The following is a 26,290-nucleotide window of genomic DNA, read 5'->3' on the forward strand; positions in this document are numbered from 1 at the left end:
TTGCCTAATAACGTTACTGTGTTAAAGTTGAATTTATAATGTGTTCCCAACTTCATTGAGTGTGCCCTAATAGCGTCACTGTGCTAAAGTTGAATCTAGAAAGTGTGACTAATAGCGTCACTATGGTGCGGATAGAGACTACACCTGTGGGGTGGATGGAAAGGATGGGAATGGATCCTTTCCATCCATTCCCATCCTTTCCATCCACCCCACAGGTGTAGTCTCTATCCGCACCATAGTGACGCTATTATGGATGGAAAGGAGGGAGTGGATGAAATGTTTACCCCTATCCATCCTGTCGCTCTATATACATATCCGCTATGTACGCCACCGTTCATGCTCTCATGCTTGATCGCATGCTCTTTATTGATAACCACCATATCACACTACTACACTTACCCTCTCCTGTACACCATCATTCAACTAGAACACAGCTATGCTATGACACATTTGGCCTAGCTGTTCTCATACTAACATGACCTCACAAAACAACTAATCATCCTAATAAAACACAGCGAGCTGAGCACATTCCAGCTAGCTTAGGCGTCTCCTCAGGCCTAACGCAGCCAGAACTCAGTCTGAGTGTCCACCCTCCAGACTGAAGACATCCAACTGATTTCCGCAGCACCACACCTACCGCTAAGAAGCAGCTATCACGCAACAACCACACCAGCTGCACACATATCCAGTGCACCCACGCACCATACGACACTTCCTCTCTATACTGACTTGAACTGCGGTTCACGAGGGCATTTAACCTACCAGCGCTTTGAGATCATACCAATGATACATAAGGTGCTATATAAATGGCAAATAACATAACATAACATGGAATACAAGCCTTTTCTTAGGCAGACAAGTTACTGAAAAATAAGCGTTTTGCGCATTCATCGTCTGTCGGCCCACAATGGACATTACGAATTTTGTTTGCGACAGTGCTCTTGTAAATTCAACTAGATAAGATCTTCACTGTTAAAAGAACAATACAACAGAGCCTACACAGACGACACATTTCCAAAACACAATTTTAAGTTCAGGAGCCTCAGGCTGTGCACTAGAGGGACAAAAGGTTATTACCAATGCAAAATACTAGTGCAAAATACTTCCCCTGCGAGTGAGGAAATTCTAGTCATTACAAATGCCATTTCCTACTGTCAACAAATTGGAAAAAAACACCCTGCTAAATACCAACCTTCAATAGTAAAAATCCCAGTGCAGTACCATTATGCCAACTAGAGTGTGTTTCTCCCATCATAGCCCAGGCCACAATAGTGAAAAATGAACGTGTAGTCGCTCCAAAATTCGAAGTTCAACAGATTTGTGGGCCAGATGCCTCGGACGGTACAGCATGAGACCAGAGTATTTTTGCAAATAACACACGTTTTAAATAAACAATACAGAAGCCATGGCTCATGCACATCCCCATTCACAGTCGTGTGTGACCTCTCCAGTAGATCCCACCGCAACACACCTGTTGTCTTTACCTAGCTCACTTTCCTTTCCCTCCAACATCATCCTGAAAAACTGGGGTTGCTACTGGAATGGAAATACTCGAGTAATGTGTACTTGTAGCTCTATCGCACAACTCATTTCACCTTCCATCCGACACGCAGTAAAATTACAAGTACAAACCAACAACGGCATTGGATGTAAACAGCTAAAAGTGATAATCCAGAGAACTAGCCAATACAGTTATTGAGTATGGCTTCACCAAACAAAGCATCTGCTCAGGAGAGACATCCTTCTTATTGTGTTTGCAGAATATTTGTGCAGATGCCTACATTTCTGCTACATAGATTACACCGGGATTAGTGATGTTGGAAAGACTGTTCTTAATGCATGTGCATGGACTCAGATCAAGTCATGGTGGGGGGTTAGCTCTGGCCTGACTGCAGTTTAGATCACAAGGGATACAATCCGATGTGCAAACAGAAGATTCATGGTCATACAATCTGAATATGATCTAATTGCTGAGCCTAAAATCCGGACTGTGGTGAACGTAAAGAATGCAGGGAATTCATCCATTCTCCCAAAGCAGGTGCCATCCCCTTTGGAACAAGGGAGCGTGAAGGCATCAAGAAGTAAGAGACAGACAACAGATTACATTTTCTAAATAACATTATTCATTTTCTTAAATGTCGGGATGGAGTAGGGCTAACTTGCCCTCTGCTAAGGTGGGATTTCCCTACCTAAAAGAAACTAAGGATAGTCTATGTCAATAAACTCAACTTAAAAATCTGTATGTGTCCAAAACCTACACTTGCCCTCACAACTAAAGATAAACAATGTGGAGGGAGGATGACCAATCAAATGAGAAATGTCAGAGGGAGAAAAGAACGAGCGTTATTTGAACGAAAAGGACTTGTTTTTTTCTCTCCAGCTGATGTAACCCGCTGCCCCCCAAATCCTTACTTACCTTTTGGCAGCACACTTTGCTGTTTGCCGCCGACTCCTCCATCCCTCTGCGACGCTGTTTCCCTTCACTTACATGCATGGGTAGACGCCGGTTCCCTTCACTTACGTGCATCGGGACTGGTGTCATAGGGTCCTTTTTTGTACTTTATTGTTTAGGGAGCAGGGGACACCCGCACAACGCCATATGTCATTGTAGTTAACAAGAGTGCAGGGGACACCCCTGCTCCCCTTGTTCACTATAATGGCACCAAATACGATATTTGTTTTAAATGTTCGTTGAGCCGAAATTCGAACAAATATCCCATTCGTTTTTTTTAAATTCCTTTTTCTACAGATACCATCAAGGGCTGTCAGCAACAAAAGAAACATTGTTCCAAATAGAGTTCAGAGCTTCTTCCAGCTCCTGGTTTACTTTGCAGCTTCCCCTTCGCCAAGTTCCAAATAGTTTCAAAAGAAAAACCTTGGGGTTCCCTTCCCCAAGAAGTCAGCTCTTCCAGTTTCACAAATACACTCAGTTCAAAACAATTTCAAAAGGCCTTAGAGTTCCCCTCCTCAAGGATTCAACATCTCAGGCTCCTTTCTCCAAGAAGTTATGTTCCCCAGCTTCCAAACTATAAACAGTTCAAATTTCGTAGTTTTCAAGAATAGTTCCAATTCAACTTAAATTTGTAATCCTTCAGGCTTTTCAATAGTCATACAGGTTATTCTCGTTCTCATTCACTTTAGCAATCCTGTTATAACCGACTGCATTTTAATTGTTACTTTCCTTGGCTCTTTCCAAACAGGCTTTACTCGGTCTACGCGCAGTTGTCAGACCACACGGTCCACCCATTACAGGTCATGCAACCGATAATCTTTGGCACTCTGTTATCCTTCTGTACTCTTTAGGTTTTCTCTCTCTCTGCACCTGTGTCATTGGTTAACACTCATTTGATGCTCCTTAGCAGTGTCTTGGCTTTGCCACGTCGTGTATAGCACACAACTCATACTATGGTATTCACCCTTTTAACCACCTTGCTTTCACAGTATTCATATGACCTCATTACTTGCTTTTCACCTTGTTCAGTAGTTTCCCCAAGAGAAGGTATTTAAACCTTTGGGAAATCTAAGAGACTCCCTGTGCCACTGCACTGAAGGTGCTGTGTGTCACAATGTAAAGATGATGCCTATGGAGTTTGTCAGACTCCAAAGTCAAAAAAGAAACAGAGTCCAAATCACAGAAAAATACATTAGTGGGAAAAAGGTCTCACTCTCTCCAGGTTAGAAATTAAAAGTCCTAAAGTCCAGCAAAAAGAGCTGGAAGTCTCCAAGGTAGCAGGGAATTAGCACATTTCTGAGAACTCTCCCATAACACACGTCTCCTGAACAGAGGGAAACAGAGTGGGGTCAGCAGCCAAGCCACTCCCATTTACAGTGTCCTCTACCTTATAACATGGTTCAATTTGCATGTAACCCACAAACAATGGGGATTCTGTGTCACTGCAAGGAGTAGTCATACCCTGATTTGGGGCTTCCTTGTCCCCTAAGAGGCGGTCGCCCCAGTGAGATTTCACTTGCCATGTCCCCTTGGGAGTATCCTGCGTAGCAGGCTGTTTTGCCTTCCTGTTTTCTCAGTAATTTAAAGATATCTTTTTAACTTGAGGGGTTCCCCTATGCACTTAAAAAAGGCAATATGCTTTGTCTTGGAACGCAAATTATTCATTCACACCTGTCTCACGTCTCTTTATTATTGCAATTAAAGATCATCACAATAAAAACAGATAGAAATTAAACAGAAATACACCAACATTAAACATTCCTCATCTCTGCCAAGCCTTCACTGGGAATCACCAGGGTGGGAGAGAGCGAGAGAATCCTTCTCCCACGGAAACAGGCTAACGGAAAACACATCTGCTTCAGTCAGCCCAGCCGGAGGTCAAAGTAAGAAGTCCAGAAGTGAAGTGACTCGCTCTTTCCCAGTCTGTGTGATGTCTTTCCCTCCAAACATAATCCAGTATTTTTACAGAGAGGTTTACCGTCAGTAGAACACCACAGATGCACGGCCGTTGCAGCTACCGGACTTCACTGAATTGTAAATAATCTCCAGATTCTCATGAGAAGCCGACAGACTTTGCTCTCGGCTGCTAAAAGAATGCATAGCAAGCTTTATCTGACCACATAAACAAGCTATCTTTCCGTCTCTCCAGCAAATGCACATTGTGCTCAGAGAAAAAGGCCTCTTTAGGTTTGAAGTCAAATGTTCATGTGTGTTCATAGAATGTATTTCACTTAGCCTCCATCTTCGAATCAAAGGTTACATTGTAATGCAGTACACAGGCACACCTCGCTAGTCCCAGAGGGGATGGCTCTCCTTGAGGAGAAGGGTCTAATTCCTTGGATTCGTCACAATTTGTCAATTCAGTTAGGTGGTCCCTTCTTCTTTCGCTTTGAGGACACATGTGCATTTCCTGGAACGTTGCAACCCTGCTCCCAGGTCTGACAGGCATAATAAAAGAGCCTTTTCTTTAAATGGGGAACTGAGGCCCTTAACATTTAGGGCAAGCATACACATCATACAGCAAACCTGGTTAATCGGACCATCCAAGTTCGCAGAGCAGCTGTACCACAAACAATACTCCACTCAGAGTAGTCTCTTCTTGCTCAAACCATCTCTCAGTCCAGCCTTTCCTGACTTCCACAATTCTTAATCCCCCCCTCCCCACTCCTGCATGCCCAACAATGGGAAAACTCCCATGGGTCAGATCTGAGTCATAACACGGGAGGTAATTGTAAACAAGCTAGGGCCCCCGCCGTGTCCAAATAGGCCCCAACTGAACGTATAGCTCAACATGAAAAACAAGCAGTTCAGTACTGTAATCTCATAAAATTATATTGAAATCAGAAATACGGCCTTGAAGTTGGTCGCAGGGGGACAGAGGCCCAGAGAGAGTAAGCATGAGAAAGGAGGAGGCCCTCTGGGAGGGACGCGGATCATCCGAGGCAATGACATCAAGGCCCTGGAGTGGAGGGCACAGTGGGCCGCCCAGGCAGGTGGGGAGGATGGAAGGGACTCTGTGGGACAGAGGGGGCCTGGGGCCAATACGGGACTGCAAAGGGGTGCCTGCCCCACCCCCCCTCAATCCATCCCACATCATAAGCCAAAGGGGACGGAGACTGCCATAGAGAACTGATGGGTTTGAAGGAATACACATCAGAATTATAAGGGATCCAAGAAGGAAGGCACCCACGTTTAGGGCTGCACACAGCATTGAAGAAAATCGAGGAGCACGGAGAGAAGGCTTAGTACAGCCCAGACTGAGACACAGTGCGCAGCACAGTTAGTGCAATGGGCACCATGGGTGCAGTCAAGTGTCGTGACGCGGCCACTCCGATTCCAAATCTGGCACAGACACACATGAGGAAGGAAAAAACAGTGTGGAGCAAGATGAGAGGTACACGATAGGGCTGCCGGATTAGCCGCACTCTCAGACCCAGCACAGTGCTGTGGAAATGCATCAAACATCCCTGTGGATACTAAGGGGTCGGAGTCGATGATGGCCCAGGTACTGAGGGTGGTCAGGGACTTTAAAACCAGCATGGAGGAAAACACTGAACAGGTAGGGGTGGAAGTGTCCCTGTTCTGAGCAGACTTGAGAGGGGTGACAGAGCATGGGGGGGGGGGTGGGTGAAGAGAGCATTGGTCGCAAGAGCCCTGCAATTGCAAGTACAAAAATTACAGAGCAAATTCCGGCTCTTGGAGGAGAGCGCAGAGAATGCAGAGTAAAGGTCACGAAGGACTAATATCCAAATGGAGTACCTTCCCAGGAGAGCAGAGGGGCCGGCCAAGGACCTGTCATAGGAGCAATAGAACAAAGATGAGCTGCCCCCGAAAGTGCCAATGACCTTATCAGTACAAAGGGTGCACAGGAAGCCGGGAAGACCACCCTTCTGGGAGCCCTGCCAAGAACATTGGTGGCAAAATTGTTTAACTTTCGAGACAGATATCATACTGCAGGCGGCGAGAATATGGAGACCCATTAAGGTGGGCAATGCCAGCACATGCTCTTTCTGGACTACACTCTGCAGATGCAATGTGTAAGGAGCTCCTTCGAGGAAGTTAAACGCCAATCGTGACACAAACAACTTAAATATATGCAAATGTTCCTGGCAAAGTTGAAAGTAATAGTGGGGGAAGAGATCCTGGATCTTCCACAAACCAGAAGAAATTTGGGACTGGCTGGAGACCGTATGAATAAAGCAGACAGGCTCAGCGGGAAGAAGGCCTCCGGCCCGCGTGGGGGGAAAACAGGGGAGATACATCTGGCAGGAGTGGAGGGATGTCAGGAATTACACTCCTGCCATTAGATCAAAAAAATGTAAATACTATCTGTGACCAGGAAGCAGGACCTGGTTTCCTGGACCAGGAGATATGATCCACATTGAAACAACTCCCTTTACAAATGGCGGTCCCGTTACTACATTCATCTCCATGGGTTCGGTATCCCGGAAGTCATCAAGCAAAATCCAATATAGGTAATTTCGCATCCCGACGCACTTGTCTTTTAATCAAATTACGTCAGTTCTAGACACCAGATTGCAGCGGAGGACTGCAGCAATCACCGAGTACCCCTTTTCCATGTATCGGATGACCGCCGGTGACTACTCGTATTTCATCTCAAATCAAGAATGTGTAGGAAGCATGGGTTATCCAATAGCAAAGTCTCCTGTGCAAGAAACCGTTGTTTTTGACCGGTAACTTCCTACTTCCTGTCAAGATTGGCATCAGAATCCGAGAGAATCCGAGAGGACCCCCAACTCCTCACCTGATTCTTCCTGACTGGTAGAGAAGGTTTCCTTTGTCCGACCTTTACTTCTCTTCTTTGTGGTCTTTCTTTCCTTCAAAAGATCAGGCCTGCCACGGGTGGAAGCCACTATGTCTGCCTGTCAAATTGGTGGACAAGTGGCCCCCTCCCCGAAACAGGCAGACATGGGGAAAAGCCGGGTGTGGAAAAAAACCCTGATAAGGATTGGGCGTCCACGTGACTGCTCTGAAACCTCCAGAAGATCGGAAGGAGGAGGAAGAAGTACTGAAGTAATGGAGTCCTTGCTGCAAGCAATGATCAATCCTTCCAAGAATCAACAGTATGTGAGCCGAGTGAAGAATAAGGACAAAGGAAGCGGGAGAGAGGAATAGGGGAAACCCAGGAGAGCAGGAGAACCAGAGCAAGACTGGATGCCGGAGACACAGTGAACAAATGAACGGGAGAGAGCTCTGCGTGAACAGAATGAGGAATATACACAAAAGCAGAAAAGTATAAGCAAGGAAAACGGGGCATAGGCGAGCCTACACACAATGTCTTTCCCAGTGGAAAAGGTGGGTTGCAACGCACCGCCGAACACCAATGGAATGAATATGTACTGGAAAGGCAACGGCCATGATGGAAACCACTAGAGCGCTACAGAACGTTGGAGAAACGACATACCGGCCAATTCAATAGCGGAACGTCCAGCGCCTCCAAAGACGCCACGGATACATTAATGTGACACTTCCCCGTAAGCCTAGATCCTGGTCAGCAAAGCTTCTGAGGACATTGGAATACTCGTTACAGCATCTGCTGTTGCATAGGTATTTAGAGCTTCAGTGTCATTGTTCCGGTGACTGTATGTTTTCGGATAGCAGGAACACGTTGCCTCCAATAGCATAACACGTGTTTCAATTGTAAAGCAGGATGGATGGAAGCAGATCCCCTGCTTTGTGAACCCTCTCATTTAGCAATCCATTGAAAAGCTTCACACATATGATACTTGCATTTAAAAGGGGTCTGCAAAGAGTGCATCTTAATTTCTTTTCTAACCATCGCTTTTTTGCAAGATTGTAAATACAATAATGCGCAGTCTCCCAATTACAGCAGGTTGACTTCCCATTTCAGGTAATCCTTCAATCCAAGGGAATCTCAGACTGGGGTAGTGACATTCTGTAAGCTGCAGTCAGTTTCCTACCCTCTCTCCCAACTTACTGCAGCTCTTCAGACTGTAATATCTGCTCGCCTGAATCTCCTGCTCAAGATTCCTGTTACACCTTAGCGGGGAACGAAAGAGGTTCAGACTCATATTAAAGGTCAGGACCTTCTTCCTTTCTTGCCCTGGTGTACTCTCCCCATTGTTCCAGAAGGCCACGTCAGTATGCATGTCTAAGAGATTAAAAGACCTCCTATCTTCCTGAAGCATGGGAATTATGATAAAAGAATTAGTGGAATCCATGCAAAAACTCCAAGCGGAGGTTACTACCTCCCGGCAAGAAAATGCTGTATTGTTCCAGCCCCTCACTGTGTTACAGAACAAGGTCGAAACTATGTTAGTAAACATCCTGCTACTAATCCCTGAGGAGGTTCGGGGAGAGTGGGGGCACTACTCAGGTTAGTGGGTCTAAAAACCCCAGTACCTCACAACCTGTGTTGAGTCCAGCCATGCTACCCACTCCTGGCGGGGGTCCGAATATCCACACCGCTCGAATGCCTGAAATTCGGAGGCGCTCCTAAGAATCCAAAGCTTTTGCTATACAATGCAAGATACATTTTCGTTAATAACCCTGGTTTATATACCTCAGATCAAGCAAAGGTATCCTTTATCCTCCTCAATCTAGACAAGACTACCCTCTCTTGGGCAACTCCCTATGTAGATTCTGAAGACACTGTTCTGGGAAGCTATGGGGATTTCTTTGAGGCTTTCCAGGCTATGATTGACTTGGCATACACAACCCAATCACTCCGTAATGAGTTTATGGATATATGTCCTACAATGCTCATGGCCAGAAGATGTTCAATTAATCCGATTTCAGAGAGGAATTAAGGGAGATCTGAAAGATGCCCTCAGCTAAGTCGTGAACACTTCCCTCACTGTGCAATAGATCTAGTGGTGAGACTTGGGCAACGCTGGCATGATAAAAAAGGAGAGCGTTATCTTATCGAGTGGCCACGCACTCCAAATCCTATGGATCAAACACCCCTCTCACCTCAAATAGATCATGAACCAATGGAGTTAGGGAGTGCAAGAAGACCGGTCACACAAGAAGAAAGGGAACAAAGAAGTAAGGGGAATCTTTGTTTCTATTGTGGTGATCCAGGACATTCAATAAGCTCTTGCCCAAAATGACCTACCCCGAAATCGGAAAACTAACACAATCATCATTTTTTAGGGAGAAATCGAGGTGTGTGTATACAGTCTCCCTTACAGTCCCACCAAGAGAGAGGATGAGAACCTCAGACATTTCATAATATTGGTTACCCTTAAGGGAGCCTCTCTCTTTGCCCAAAAGAAACAAGTCCCAATGGTTACTAAAACAATAAAAGAATCCATTATTTCAGTAGATGGGTCCGATCTTATTTCCGGGCCTATCCCGCATCAAACCATATGGTTACAAATGATCTGCTCCCCAAGACATTGGGAACAGATCCAATTTGATGTCATTGCGGTCCCTCACTTTCAGGTGATATTGGGTATCCCTTGGCTCATGATTCACAACTCCTTGATCAATTGGACCCTGGGGAAGCTTACATTCCACGGCGACAGGACGACAAACACCTATGGAAGACGTCAAACCCAAGTTCATAAGAAAACCGTGTTTGGCATCTGAACATAAACCTAACATACCCCAGAATTCCTCTACGTGTTCGCCCCCAATCAAAGCGAACTGTGAGAAACCTTAGGGTATTCTCCCAGCAAGATCTCAAGAATCCCTTATTCAGGTGGCCAGGGAAGGGCTGGCGCTCTCAGATCCCAACCCTGGGGTGGACAAGCGAGGGATGATCTCCTGGGTAGGGGAGTCCGGGGTTGTGCTCAGGGAAATGCCCCGGGTGAGACGCGGTATACTACCGGGGAATAAAAAGAGTAGGAAGAGATCCTTAAGACCTTTGTAGGATACTATCATTCTAAACCCCACTCCTCCCGATAAATCTTCTGAATTCTTTACCCCCCCCCCCTTCCGACATGAACACCTTTGCACGGCAGACTTGTAACAAAACTGTTTACCCGACGTGTCCCGACACGAGTGTCAGGCAAGGCCAGGCAATTGACTTGAATCATGCACACCCGACGGCCCTTTCCTTTCTCCAAAGGGATAAAAGGTGGAGCAAGAGGGCACAGGCAAGGCGAGCACGGCAGACAGCACAACGAGGCGGCTAATCAGGCCCAGCAGTTTGTTCAAGCGAAGGAGAAATGCCGCAGGAATCGAGAGGGTGGTGAGAAGTGGCCTTGCCCTTTTTGTCCCAGACCTGCGGAACCTTTGTGGAAGAGTCTAAGACCGCGAACAATAGCACAAGGGTGTTTTGACATTCCTCGCTCAACCCTTCTGGGCTGCTTGGAAGGGCCGTAACGCACTCACAGCTGCAATTTCTAACAAGATGGCCACCGCAAATAATTCCAGGAAACAGCAACGGTGTATAGTTGTTCATATTTCATCAGAGTCTGTTATTTATGCACCAGTGAAGTCCTCGACCTGGCGTCTCAACGCTCGGTGGTACTTACCTGCTGGTTTGTACCTTCCTGGCTCAGCGCGCTGCTAGTTGCTCTTCTCCTTTCTTTCTGCTGCCTTCCCCCTTGCTCCTGTGGCTTCGCTTTCTGCCCTTTCTTGCTCCTTGTTAATTCCTTTTTCCTTCCTGGACCCTGCCTCCTCTGTGCCTCCTGCACTTGTTGCTCCCTTCTGGAACTCTGCTTACTGTGCTTTCTGGGCATTGCCATTTACTTCCTTGCCTGGAATACTTGCTACGCTCTTGGATTTGTTTCGAACATTCCCTTTGGATCCACCACGCTACTGAATGCGATCTATTGTTTTTTCCCCCCCTTTATTGGGTTTTTTTTCTGACTTGGATAGTGTCCCCCGGTGTCAGCCCGCCTGGTGTCTTGTGTACTAGACAGGGTGGCGTCAGAGGAAGCTCGTCCCTTTCTTCATGTGACCCGTACAGCAAAGAAGTCGTCTTTGCAGAAGTCTCCTCAGGTGAACACTGAATCCTTATTCTCAAAGTGTGACAAAGGGTCTTGCAGCAGATGTCAACGGTTCATGGGGCAAGCCCATACCGATAATCAGGAGGGAAGCTCCCGCGACCGTGGTACCAGCCATGACTCCAATGAAGAAGAAAAGCCAAGCGGTTTATCACAGCCGGTGAGTTGAAGGGGAAACAATAAGAACCGGGCTGTGTTGAGTGAGAATCGCAAAGTGGCAAGAATTAACTAAGATCAATGAACTATGAAAGAACTGTAAAAGTGTTAAGGGGAGACAAGCTGCAGAGGGAAACCGGCACCACGTGGATGCCAACTCCAAAAACTCTGGTGGATCCCCACCTGATAAAAACTACAGATACTAGGAGGCCATAGCAGGGCCATCGAAATAGGTCAAAGTGGTCATACTGAGGGTCAACCAAAATCCCTGTACAATCAAAAGACTTTGATCTACAAACAGTGTAAAAGAAAGGGATGCAAATCCCACTAATCTTGAAGTGTATAAAAGAAACGGCAAGAGGGAACCTGACCGAGGGATGCCAGTGAGAAGGGGCAAAGTCTAAAGTCCAGAGAAACAGGATGTTGACAAATGAGAACCAGACCGAGGTATGTCCACTGTGAACTGTTTGAAAAGACATACAAGGGAAGTGAATCCCGCTAAAGAGAAGAGATGGGTCTGAGCCTGACCGAGAGAGATCCAGCGGTGAAGCCTCACCCAAGTATTGGCAGTCAAGAGGGTCCGAGACTGACCGAGGGAGATCCAGGGGTGAAGCCATCATCCAAACTTCCTTTGAGAAGAGAACTTAAATATATAATTGTGAAATATGATACGTGAGGGGCCAGCGCCCGAAAGAGGAGGATCCAGGGGTGAACCCATCACCCAGCGAACATTGGAAACTGAACTTAATTTGTTTGTTAAAGGACTTTTGTTTTATTATTTTGAAGACATCAGGTCCTCGAAGGCAAGAGACTTTCAAGTGAAACCAGACTTAGTTCTGATTTCAGCTATCAGGGCTGTCGATGGCTATCATCTCTGCTGGGAAAGCTTGAGAGAGTACTGTGCTCCAAGATCCCACCTTACCCCGTGCTCAAACCGTGTGGAAGGGAGACCCAGGCTACTGCATCCTGACATATTATTTGAGCGAACTTCTATCTTTTCTTAAGGACTATCCCACACCCCTTTTTGTATTAGTTGTAAGGTTTGATAATAGGTTTCTTAGTATATACCCTTTTATTTGACACAACGTCACTAGGACTGCCTTATTTTTCATTTGATGATCGATGCTTGCTGCCAGCTTAAATTTAGGTTTAGATTAGGCTTTTTCCAACCTGCATATATCATTCATTGTCCAATGCACACCCTTGAACTGTGATCACTTGTGTCTGTCTTACTTGTTGCCACATTGAGTTCCTTACACAACAAACTCCCTCCACACAGACTATATTATTGGCGGATCCAGTAGCTACCGGTAGCCCAAATACCCTATGGAAGGACATATGCCCTCACGGATAATGAAAATCTCCCACTCGATAATCTGGCTAAAGGATTTATCCGCTACTCCACATCTCCATATCCATCGGGGGGCACCCATACTGTTCACCCATAAAAAAAGGAAACAGAACTTCGACCCTGTATTGATTACAGACAACTTAACAACATTACAGTCAAGAGGAGGTGGCGCTGTTGAGCAGCCCAAGATGGCCGCGTAGTTCCAGGGCTCCGTGTGGACGAGCCGAAAATCAGCTTTCAACTGCGGTTCCCTGCGACTCTACAGCTTGACACTTGGAGGAATTACCTTCGCTCTGTTGCTGTCTGTGCAACTTCAATTCTGGCCCGAATCGGCCTCGGGAGGCCGTAGAACGAGGCCCCTCGCTCGACTGACTGGCGGCCTGTGGAATTCCGCGCACGGCCGGCCCCTGCCTCCTCCTCCCTGCCGGCTCTCTGCTGCAGTGGCCGACGACCGTGGCGCGCGGTACCCGCGTACTGCATATACGCTGAGGGCCTGCATTGCGCGCCCGGCGCCGGACCGCCTGGGGTGAAACTCTGCAACTGGCGGCGGTGGCCCCCCCTCGGAGTGCGCCGCCACGCGGGAGGCCACCACATGAAACCTGCGCTGGGGTGTGCCCCGACGCCTCCGCCTTGGACTAACACTGAGGCACTTGCGTCGCAATGACGTGTGGCAGTTGGCCCAGTGCCTGCCTGATTCCTGGACATTGCGGGCCGCGCTCATGAGCCTCAGACATATGGACACCAGGTGACGGGGGTGCCCACACCGCGCCGCCTACGGTGTTTCTAGTTTGGCCCTCTTCATCCTGTGTTGTGGTCCCGAGGAGCCTTGCACTCCACCCTGGAGGGGGGAGGGGGGGACCATTTTTCTTTAACCAGTTGCCCTGGTGGGGGTCATAGGAAGACACACTCGCTGGCCACCCCACCTTCTGCTGACATTAGGGCGCCAGCCTTCGCCAGGATCTGCTCCTCGTTGCAAGAAGGGACTGGGGTGGCAGAACCTCTGCACCTGTGGTGTACTTGGCTCTCATCCTCCTCCCTCATTTCACCGGAGGCGCCCAACAAACAGGGGTCATCACAGCACCCCTTGATCTACAGGAGGGGTAAACTCTTGTGCAACTACTGCTACGTATCTTTGCAGGAGACTGCCCTTGTTGCGGGACCGACTGCCTCCCCCTGTTGGCTTCTGAGCGGCCCAGCACCTGCCACCTCACGGTGTCCATATCACCACCGTGGGTGCTGTGCTCAACATATACTGCTGGTCTGAACCCCTGCAATCTGTCTTTACCAACTGAGACCCCCCTAGTCTAACTAACAGCACTGGCGATGTCCAACAGATCCAGAGGGAGCTCGAAGGGGGAGCCATGGATAAATTCGCCAAGGCCGTCCCGAGGACAGAACCTGGCCATTCATCGTCTCTACAGGAGGAACCAGAACCGGACCCTCATCCCTGCGCAGTGACCCCTGACTTGACTACACTTATGGAAACAATGGCGAAAATTATTGCATCATTTCATGAAAAACTGGACGACATCAATGCTAATGTGGCCTCCTTGAATACACGTGTGGACCAGGCGGCCACCAGAATCACGGATGCGGAGAGCAGAATATCAACAAACGAAGATGATATCCAAGTCCTGCAGAGCACGGTTGCCTCCTTATCACACGACATGAAAACTGTGAAAGCAAAATGCGACGACTTGGGAGTCGCGCTCTTGTAGAAATAATCTACGGATTATAGGGGTCCCTGAAAACGCCCTAAAGAGGCGTATGGAGGACGCAGTCGAAGCCTTGCTCAAAGACCTCCTCGGCAATCCAGATCCCTCACCCTACTTCACAGTGGAGCGCGCTCACCGAGCCTTGTCGCCACGCCCCAAACCGGGCGACATCCCGAGGCCCATCATCGCCAGGATCCTAAATTACCGCGACAGAGATCTCATCCTCCGCTTTTCACGTGAAAAGGGAGACTTGCGACTCGAGGCAAACACCATCAGGATTTTCCCGGATTTCTCGATAGCGGTCCAACAGGAGAGGCGCCAGTTCATCGCAGTCAAGAAATTGCTTAGGGAACAAAATGTCCCATACGCCATCCTGTTCCACGCACGACTCAAGATCACACACAATGGCAAACTGTATTTTTTTACTGTACCCGAGGAGGCGGTGAAATTCATTGAGGCACACATCCCTCCACATGCCCCGAATGATGGCCGCGCTGATGACGACTGACCTAATGTGCCATACCCAACGGCGGCCTGATCTACCCGGTAATTTCCTTTTCTACTGGAACGTGTTAATGGCAATACTGTACTGCAAACTTAGCGAACTAAGCCCCTTCTACAGACATCCGTCTCCGGGCTTTCCCTTGATTCTTTTGACATTGATCTTCGTTCTCCTTACAGGCTATGGAATGGACCAAGATCCTTTGTCACTTCATCATTCCTATCCTGTTCTACCAATGGCCTGCTGACTTCAGCCCGGACCTACGATCCGTTTACCGCAGAACATGTTCTGACGGCTCCTGCCGTCACATGCAATGTTCAAACGGCCGTCCACACGGCAACAGCACACCTCACTGCAATTGCAATGTTAATGTTTGGGTTAATGTTACTGTTGGTTGGCCCCAGTTGGGCCAGAATATGGGTATATCCCTGTTGGATAGTGACCTCTGACCTCCCATGCTCTGGGAGAGTTGACTTGATTGGTGACACCTGTACTCGTTTAGTCGGTGGCACATGCATTTTGGGGGGGAGGGGAGGCGGGTGATTTCCACTGCAAGTTAGGGGTGGGCAGTGAGGGTGGGGGGGTAACGGTATTGTAAATGACAGGGGTAATCTGGCAGAACGCATGACATCAGGGACCCTCACGGGGTCTTCTTCATGCACCGTGTAAGTTTCAACAACTGTTGTGGGATGTACCTTAGATTTCTGAAATGACTACAACAGTGATGTCATGGAATGTTCAGGGCTTGAGTAACTACACCAAGGCCCGTAAAATCATGGCCCACGCCAACAGACATGGCTGCAAGATATTGCTTCTGCAGGAGACACACTCTAAGGGCCATCTAGCTAGGTGCATGGCGCCATTGTGGGGTCCCCATAGATACTCCACCTCCTATTCGACCTGTGTCAGAGGGGTATTGACGATGATCCACAGGTCCCTCAAGTTTGTACTCCATAAGAACTATATGGACCCGGAGGGAAGATATATTATCCTACATTGTGCAATAGCTAACAGCGAATACTTACTGGTTAACACCTATGGCCCTAATGTGGACTCTTACGACTTTGTTGATAGGGTGGTATCCATACTGCTGGGATACGTGGGGGTCCAGATCATCTGGGGGGGGGGGATGGGCACATGAATTTCATACTAGACACCACACTGGGCAGGACAGGCACAGCCCCCAGACTACTTTCTGGCGCGGCGCGCAGACTTCTGGCACACTGCACACTTGACATTCGGGACGCGTGGCGGGTAACACATTCGCAGGCGCGTGAATATACTCACTATTCCTCTGTGCACGACAGCTCCTCCAGAATCGACTTGTTCCTTCTGTCTAGTACACTTCTGGGGAGGGTGGTGGAAACTCAAATATTGGCACGCACCTTATCAGACCATTCACCAGTCCGGATATCCCTAGAATTAGGAGTGCCCGCCCCTACTATCAACGCTTGGCGTTACAAGTCCTTGGCCTTACAGGACATAGTATTTAAGGCTGATATTCTTTCCGACATCCAGTCCTATTTTGAGCTTAATACACCCCAGCAAACTTCCTTGGGGGTTTGGTGGGAGGCTTTTAAAGTCTTCATCAGGGGAATTTCCTTATCAAGGGAGGCGGGAGTGCTCAGAACCATAAGAGCGGCCCTTGCCTGCTCTGAAGCCAAACTGCGTGAACTAGAGAGTGCTCATCCTACATCCGTTGACCCTGCCATTCTCTCCAGAATAAGTGAGGAGCTCCAACTCTTTAATGATCAGACCACCAGGGAGGTTCAATACTTCAGTCGTCCACAGGCAGCTCGTAGAGATGGAGAGGGGGGTAGGCCTGGCTGGACGCTGGCTGCATTGGCTAAGGGCGAGTGGAGCCAAGCGCAGATCACTAGCGTCAAGGACGGCATGGGGACGGTGCGGTGGTCTGACCAACAGATTTTGGAAGTCTTTGCAGGCTTCTACTCGGAGCACTACTCCGAACCCCCCGAACATAGTGAGTCCCAAATGCGTGACCTCCTTGAGCAGATCCCCATGACTATCGTATCCCCTGCAACCAGAGATCAATTGGATTCTCCCATCCTGCTGGATGAAATAGTGGAGGCTATATCCAAATTCCCCAAAGGAAAAGCACCTGGTCCGGATGGGCTGACAACTGAGTTCTATCAGGAGCACGTGGCCATTCTGGCCCCCAGGCTGCTCGAGGTTTGGAACGAGTCACTCCGGCTGGGCAGCCTCCCCACAACATTACGTGAGGCCGTTATCACGGTCCTGCTCAAGCCCGGTAAACCCGCTGATGCGTGCGGCTCGTATAGGCCCCTCTCGTTAATGAATTTGGATACCAAAATCTTTGCCAAAATGATTGCTAGCCGCTTCCTCTCGGTCAGGTCATATATGGTACACGACGATCAATCCGGCTTTGTACCTGGGAGATCGGCGTCCCGCAACATTAGAAGACTGCTCAATGTCATGTCGTGCCTTGACCAGGGAGCAAGTGCAGTTGAGGTCATGCTGGATGCCCAAAAGGCGTTTGACATTGTCTGTTGGAAATATATCTGGTTGGTATTGGAGATTATGGGTATAGGGCCTAATATGATAGCATATATTAAATTGCTGTACATTTCCCCGGTGGCCAGGTTTCGAGTTAACTCCCTGACATCCGGACTGTTCCCTCTCTTTAGAGGCACCCGACAGGGATGCCCGTTTTCCCCGATCTTGTTCCCCTTGGCGATAGAGCCAATGGCCGATTACATCAGGGAGCGGCACGCGCGCAAAGGGATATGGTTGAAAGACTCCCCTGAGATCATCTCGCTATATGCAGATGATGTACTGCTCTTCATAAGAGACCCAGCTGTGCATCTAGACCCCATTTTACACGATGTTACCCATATCGGTACATACTCCGGTTTCACCATAAACTATACTAAATCCGAGATCTTCCCTCCACGACACGACCCACCACAGAGTACCCACTCCGTTGATCCCCAAACGGGATCAGGTACTTGGGAGTCCAGGTGTCCCGGACCAAAGATTCGCTATTAGCGGATAATTACCGGGCTGTGGCTGAACAGGCCGAGGCTAAAATTGCACATTGGCGTGCCCTTCCTCTATCATTGGCCGGAAGGCTCTCGCTCGTAAAGATGATCTTGCTCCCCAAGATGTTATACATATTTGGTAATGTCCCCGTCTGGCCGGGTAGGGGCTACTTTCTGAACTTGCACAAACTGTTGGCTCAATTCTTATGGCACTCTGGCGCAGTGTGGAAAAAGTGATCGGACATGACACTACCCTATGATAGAGGAGGCTTTACAGCCCCGGATCTGCAGCTATATTGGACTGTGTCACAGGCACAGTTCGCATCTTACTGGTACCCCGGGCCTCCACCCCATCCCACACGTCAAACTGGAGGCTCTGGCAGCAGCGGGCACTAATGCAATGTCCCCGATTCTAAACCGGCAGTACGAACCGGACTCGCCCATTGACCCGGTTCAGACCACGGTACAGGCCTGGGGCCAGGTGTTCATGGCTTGCGATGAACAACACCCATACTATAAGTGGCTCCCCGCCTGGAATTTTCCCGGGCTGGAACCCACACATGACATCGCCCTGGCGCAGCACTGGGAGGCCATGGGATATTGCGCCCTCACTGACTTCTATCCAGAGGGGCAGTTTATAACACCGCAGACGTGGAGGCCGGGACACTCGGGCTCCGTTCTGGAGCTACTGCAGTTCTACAGACTCTGTGCTGATTTTCGAAATGCATGGCCAGACTTCCCCAATGAACCCCAGGATTCCCCTGGGATTGCCTACATTGCTAACTCAGGTGGCGCCCGTGGGGTGGTTTCTTCACTATATAAACTTCTACTGACCGCTGCACCTCTCCGACCATCCATAGCCCGCGACGACTGGGCCTCCGAGCTGGAGCTGGAAATCACGGACCAACAGTGGGAAAGGATGTGTTCTCATACTAATAGGGTGTCCCTAAATTTCCACTACCGCACCATACAATATAAATTGCTTAACAGGTTGTATTACACTCCGGGTAGAATCTTGAGGTTTGCACGCACCAATCCTCGGCTCTGTCCTCGCTGCGGCTCGGAGGGGGCTGACCATCTGCACATGTTTTGGAATTGCCCGGAACTGGCCACTTTCTGGAGTAAGATCATAGAGACACTGTCTACAATTACTGACTTGGTTGTTGAACCTGACCTGATGGGGATTCTGTTTGGGATGTGGCAGCCTGCTGGGCCTAAGGACATTGTTAAGTTCCTAAATGTGAGCTGTGTGGTTGCCAAGAAATGTGTGCTGCAGAGCTGGAAGAGCCCCACCCCCCCTACATTCCAGAAATGGTTGAATTTACTCACGTGGTCCCGAAATTGCGAGGAAGAGTTCTTGTGCACGCTCCCAGCCCATTCCCGTCCCCAAAATATATGGTCTGCCTTCAATAGCTACTTGAATAGTTTAAATGACACTTCCTCGGCGGACGATTCCTCCCAGCCTTCTCCGTCACCTGTTTGAGAACTTGGTGCTCTGAGATATGTTGTACCTAAGTCACTGCTGTTCGTCTTTTGATTATATGACCTGGTATTCGTCTATACTTGCATCAAATTTGTTTTTGTATTGTTCTGATGTCTGTGTCTGCTATATGCCTCTGTCAACAAAAATAAAAGTTTAAAAAAACATTACAGTCAAGAACCAATACCCTTTACCTTTAATTCAAGTCTTGTTAGATTAGGCCTGATGCAGCATCATCTCCACAAAATTAGACTAGAAGGGAGCATACAACTTGGTTCGGATTGCTGCTGGGGGCGAATGGAAGACAGCATTCCGTACATCAAATGGGCATTAGGAGTACCTTGTGATGCCTTTTCGGACTATGTAATTCCCCAGCAGCCTTCCAGTACTTTTTGAAGGTATGCAGTGATTTGGTCAGATAGAAAACTAATAAAATGTTACCGAATACAAAAAAGGCTCAATGGGAATATTTGTTTTGGCGGTGGGGGGGAAAAGTATTAAAAAACAAGGGAATCTTGGGGTTTGGGGGCCCAAAACCAAAAATTAATATTTTGGTATTCAGCGTTTATTAGGTCAAAATTGATTTGTTTTGGAATTCGATAAAAAAAAATCCCAAAAAACTATCACATGTAACACATTTTGAACGACTTCTTCCGGGACATACTGGACAACTACGTAGAGATCTATTTGGATGATATCTTGGGGTTTACATCCTCTAGGAAAGAACACAAACTGCATATAAAGGCAGTACTATCCAGGTTAAGGCAACAGTCTTTATGCCAAAGCATCCAAATGTTCATTTCATCAAGATAAAGTTGCATACTTATATCCTTGCACCCGACAAGATCGAGATGGATCCCAAAAAGATAGATGTTATTCTGGATTGGCCTATACCCACCACAGTGAAAGAATTACGATTCATAGGATTCGCAAACATTTATCAGCGTTTTATCCCACAGTTTTCTAGCACTCTTCTTCCCTTGACCACGTTATTACGTAAGGGGCACACTTTCGTATGGAATTAACGGACCCAAGAAGCATTTGATAGCTTGAAGTGAAAATGTAGTCCCTTCTTGAGAAATCCCGACCCAGACCTACCTTACAGAATGGAAGAAGATGCACCCGTTTAAGCTGTAGGGGCGATTTTATCCGAAACAGACTCGCAATTCAGGTTGAAACACCTATAGCCTTCCATTTCCGTAAGCTCAATACGGCTGTACAGAATTATAGCATCTTCGACAAAGAGCTATTAGCCATAAAGGAAGCATTCATTTCATGGAGACAATACCTGGAGGGAGCAAGACATCGAGTACTTGTCAAGCCAACCATAAGAAAATTGTGTTTTTTTTCACACGGCTCTCACTATTAACCAGAGACAAAAATCGATGGATCCATTTTTTCTCTAGGTTAAATTTTATTTATTTTTTCAAATTCAATTTTATTGGTTTTTACAGAACAAGGAATAACATTACATTCACAGCATAAGTGGGAGGTTACAATTATATAAATCCAACCGAAACGAGAAACATCATAGTGAACACTTATGATACGATTACCTCGTAGACATTCCAATTTCCCTCCTTCCCTCTCCCCTCCCCCCGTGGTTGGTTACTGGCATATTTGAATCACATTATGCATGCACCTTAGAATCTTGTGAGTCCATGTATCGTTCTTCTTTGACGTGTTGAACATTGCAGAAATTCACATTATTATAGGCTTGGCATTTGACCCATTATTGGAGTTCACATATTGTGGGATTGGCATAGCATTAGTTAAGGTAAGATTCATGTCGGGCGGCTCATTGCGTCTGACATATATACTCGCAAAATCATTCCAGAGTGTCTCGTGTTGGGCTGATCTTCAGTTAAGAGCGGCTGTGATTCTCTCCATTGACCATATATTGGTAGCCACTCCGATCCACTCTCTTCTAGATGGGGGATATTGTGCCTTTCACCTGATCACTAGGCAGGCTTGTGCCGCCAACAGGAGTGGGGCTGCGAGTCCACCAACTCTCGTCACTCCACCCTCATCTTCCGCCAACCCAAACAGCACAAGGAGAGGTGACATCTCTCTAGGGAACCGTCTACCTGCTTTATCCAGCCTAGGACTTCACTCCAGTATATCAGTATCCTCGGGCAGTCCCATCACATGTGCCAATAGGTGGCCCTTGTACTACATTCTCTCCAGTACATTGGACTAGCGGTCTGAAACATTTTAGATAGTCTGTGGGGATCGTATTGCCATCTATGCAATAGTTTAATAGCATGCAATTTGTATTGTGCTGCAATTGATACCTGGGAGGGTGTTCTGCAAATACGAGCGCATGTGTGCTAGTCGAACTCTCTACCGAAGTCTTGTTCCCACCTGTGTTTGAGTTTCATGATCGACTTCGAGCCCGTGTCTAACAATGCTCGGTACATGTGAGTTATCAGGCCCTTGGTCTCGGTGAGTGTGTCGAGAAGTTTCTCGAACGGTGTCAGTTCTCTTTGTATTTTTGTTCGCCACTTCTCCCTGGACATCACACCCTTGAGCCGTAAATAGAGGAAGATAAGAGATCAGGTTCGCTTGGAGTGCGTCTTCCAGTTCAGAAACTGTCAGGAACACCCCTTCCCTCCAGAGCTGTCCAACCCTCTCCAGAACTGCATCAAACCATGACTGGTATTTGGGGTGGTCAGGTTATTTCTTTACGGATTCCCGGGGTCCATATGTGGCTTAAAAGAGATGGCCACGTTGTGACCCCTACCATATCTGCCCCTTTCCTCCATATGCCCCAGCCCATAAAGACACTCAAACAACTGTTCATAGACGCAAGTCCTCTTCACCATAAACGCCATGGACTCAATTTCACGGTAGCCAAATATGATTTCCGGAGAATGTCAAGATGCTACAGGGGCAGGACATTTCGGAATATTAAAAACCCACAGGAAAGTGGAACGGGACACATGGTGGAAAGGCTGGGCTACAGATGTTTAGGGCTACATTTGATGTTGTGGCGTTTGTTCGAGACCCAAGGTAAGTCGACAAAGGACTATGGGATTTCTACAACCCATTCCGGTACCTAAAAAGGTACAGGGACGCATTGCTCCATGGACTTTACAACCGTACACGGACTAACATTCGTGGACTTACCAAAATGTGGCATTTTATAGCCCTTGTTCCAGTCCCGTTAGCAACCACACTAGTAGGTTTATTTATAGATCATGTATTTAGGCTCCATGGTCTTCCCACGACTATTGTCACGGACCAAGGATCCCAATTCATTTCACGATTCAGGAAAGATGTCGGCAAACTCCTTGGAATAGTACTCTGTTTTTCTTTGGCTCATCACCCCCAAAGCTACGGCCAAACGGAGAAGTAAATCAGGTAATCGGCAATATCTACGCTGTTATGGTGTTTGTGACAAGGATTGGGTAACGTTATTACCCATGGCAGAATTTGCATACCATGATGCATACCATACTTCAGTGGAGACTCTCCATTTCACTTGTCATATGGATATCTTACATCGTCATTTCCATCGATCAAGACCACTACCTCACTCATACCAGCAGAACACATTAACAATTTATGCCAAGGCTTTCAGAAAGCCTCTTCTCAATTGAAGCATGCACAGGAACAAATGAAACAGTATGCAGATAAGAAAAGGTTGGGCGGCACTCGCTATAAAGTCCATGATGAAGTCTCATTCGACTGAAAATTACCTACTCAATTTTGGATCCATCCGGTATTTCACGTATCCCTTGTCAAACCGACCACTCATTCGCTCCGCTATGGAGACAGGCATTTACCTTAGCCTCTGGCTATGGGTCATCAAAACAAATGAGGTCAGGAAAATCCTGGATTCCAGCTATTGGAAGAGAACAGTCCAGTACCTTGTTTATTGTATAGGATACGGATCGGAAGAGAGAACATGTGTCTCTGTCAAGGTTGTATTTTCTCCTACACTAATAAGACATTTCACCTGCTGAACCCTGGAAAGCCTTATGTTAAGAGTCTAGATACAAAAGTCCTTAGAGGGGGGGTGTGTAGAGGAGGACATACTGTCAGGAATAACACTCCTGCCACTAGATCAAAAACATGTACATCCTGTCTTTTACCAGGAAGGCTGTGGCAACCTTCCAGGACCAGTATATATGATCCACATTGAAACAACTCCCTTTACAAATGGCAGCCCTGTTACTACATTCATCTCCATGAGTTCTGTAACCTGGAAGTCATCAATTGAAATCCAATTTAGGTCATTTCACATCCCGAAGCACTTTTTTCAATCAGGTTGTCGATTCCAGACACCAAATTGCAACGGAAGACCGCGACAATCACTGAGAAACCTCTTTTCCACGTACCGGATGACAGCCGGTGACTACTCGTATTTCATCTCAAATCAAGAATGCGTCAGAAGCAAGGGTTATCCAATAGCCGTGTCTGCTCCGTAAGAAAGTTTACTTTCCCCATGCATGTTTTCAACCTGTAATTTCCAAATTCCCAGTAAGCCTAGATCCTGGTCAGCAGAGCTGTTGAGGACATTGGACTATTTGTTAAAGGGTCTGCTGTTGCATAGGTATTTAGCGCTTCAGTGTCATCATTCCGGTGACTGTATGTTTTCGGATAGCAGGAACACGTTGCCTCCGATCGCATAACACGTGTTTCAATTGTAAAGTCGGAGGATGGAAGCAGATCCCCTGCTTTGTGAAGCCTCTCATTTAGCAATCCATTGGAAAGCTTCACACATCTGATACTTGCATTTAAAAGGGGTCTGCAAAGAGTGCATCTTAATTCCTTTTCTAACCATCGCTTTCGCAAGATTGTAAATGCAATATTGCGTAGCATCCAAATTACAGCGTGTTGACTTCCCATTTCATGTAATCCTTCAATCCAGGGGAATCTCAGACTGGGGGGAGCAACATTCTGTAAGATGCATTCATAGTGTCCTACCCCCTCTCCCACCTTACTGCATGCAGCTCTTCAGACTAATATCTGCTAGCCTTAATCTCATGCACTCAAGATTATTGTTACACCTTGGCAGGGAACGAAAGAGGTTCTGACTCATATTAAAGGTTGGGACCTTCTTCCCTTTCTTGCCCTGGTGTACTCTCTCCCTGGTTCCCAAGGGCCAGGTCAGCATGCATCTCTCACAAGGGCGGGGAGGAGAAGCGGAAAAGGCCAACGAGACATGCCAGCCCGGACTACAGATTCAGGGTGGGCTTCGACAGCAAAATCGTTAAGATCCGTCTGGGCTTGACTGATGAGGCAGCACAACTGGAGGCCTCCGAGGTGAGGGAAGCGGCAGGTGAAGTGGCAGTTTGAAGGGTCAGAAATATCCTTTGGACTTTACCAAGGCCACAGGGAAAAGCAGCAAAACCAGCAGAGGTAGGGGGGATGCTTGGGCAGAGGTACCCCAGACCGCAGGGGAAGGACGGGGAAATGGAGTGGAGAGGATAGTAAGGCCGGGCCGGCAGGGGGCTAAGTGAAATTTGGGAGGATGGGGAAGGTATATGAGGAGAAGGGTGGGAAGAGGATAGTAGTGGGGAGGACTTTATTTTCCAGGGCGACAGATACTCTCAGTTGGGGAGCTCGTAGGAGGGAGGTTAGAGGGGGAAGAAGCGGGGAGTTAGTTGGAGGAAAGGGAGTTTGGGTGGTTTTTGTAGACAGAGTCAAGTCATGCGTACAGTAAACATGAGGGAGACTGCTCAGAAGGATAGATCCAAACTCAACAAGTATTGCAACTCTCAGAAGGGGTAGTACAGGAACACAGGTGCATTTCCTGGAACGTCAACGTAATGAATGATAAAGTTAAGAGAAGGAACAAGTTACTTACCTGTAACTGTTGTTCTCCAGCATGGATCTAGCATGGATTCACATTCTCATGAATATTCCCAGTCGTCAGGTTGGGAATCTGAGGTAAAAGAAAAAAACGGTTTCAGTTTCGTTTCTAAACAGTCTTTCTTCAATAAACCAATCACTGAGCTCTGTGTCATACTGCCCCCAATGACTGCCCTCTACCTAAATTGAAAAACTGAATAGCGGAGAGGTGGGCACCGCCAGATTTTAAAAACTTTTTTCTTAAAGTTATCAAAAACTGTGGAATCCACTTGTGTATGGTAGGTTAATGATATTCACAAAGGAGCAGACTGTGTAAAGCTCAGAGACACCTGAGCTCAATGAAATCACAGGAAGGAAGAAACTGGGTGAAAAACACTCGCTATACAGTCGCTCTCATATTGTTCCTCTTACAAGGCTACTCAAATCATTTTTGAACAATTTCAATGCGAAGTAGAAAAAAGCGTTCTTTCTGTATTGTATATTTCAATTATGCTACAAGAGGCCGATGAAATTTGTAACAGGAAGATTTGATTATGAAGTATATTTCTATTTTCATTATAAATGTGAGAAGAAGCCACATAGGCTAACAGATACAACAGAGAGATTTATTGCCAATGCATTTCGGAGTGCTAGAACAATTCCTTCAGGGCTCTGCTCTCTCGATTAGGTTGCCCACTTAATGTGGGGTGCATCTGAACATGTGGATGTTCATATGAACGGTAGATCACATTTCCTGCGTGCGTGCCTGAAACTCGCACTGTGTGAAGGTGATTATCTTCAAACTGTGCCTAAACGTGGTGGCTGGTTACACTCATAGTAGCTGGTTACACTCGTAGTAGCTCTTCATTCTGGAAA

At 47.4% G+C, this 26,290-nt stretch overlaps 1 protein-coding gene across 16 annotated transcripts in view; it reads right to left on the reverse strand.

Annotated features, from left to right (window-relative positions):
* The window catches only part of EPB41L2 (erythrocyte membrane protein band 4.1 like 2), a 1,866,207-nt gene that overhangs the window by 1,807,102 nt on the left and 32,815 nt on the right, over positions 1-26,290 (reverse strand). For 4 of the 16 annotated variants that reach the window (XM_069607399.1, XM_069607386.1, XM_069607397.1 and 1 more), the window contains exon 2: positions 25,431-25,508. The exons of the other annotated variants lie outside the window; for them this stretch is intronic. The gene's annotated coding sequence lies outside the window, so the exon portion shown is untranslated. The remainder of the gene's footprint in view (positions 1-25,430; positions 25,509-26,290) is intronic. 16 annotated transcript variants of the gene reach the window in all.

The sequence above is a fragment of the Ambystoma mexicanum genome, chromosome 4q (genome assembly GCF_040938575.1).
Source record: "Ambystoma mexicanum isolate Mex_15411 chromosome 4q, UKY_AmexF1_1, whole genome shotgun sequence".
Lineage (NCBI taxonomy): Eukaryota > Metazoa > Chordata > Amphibia > Caudata > Ambystomatidae > Ambystoma > Ambystoma mexicanum.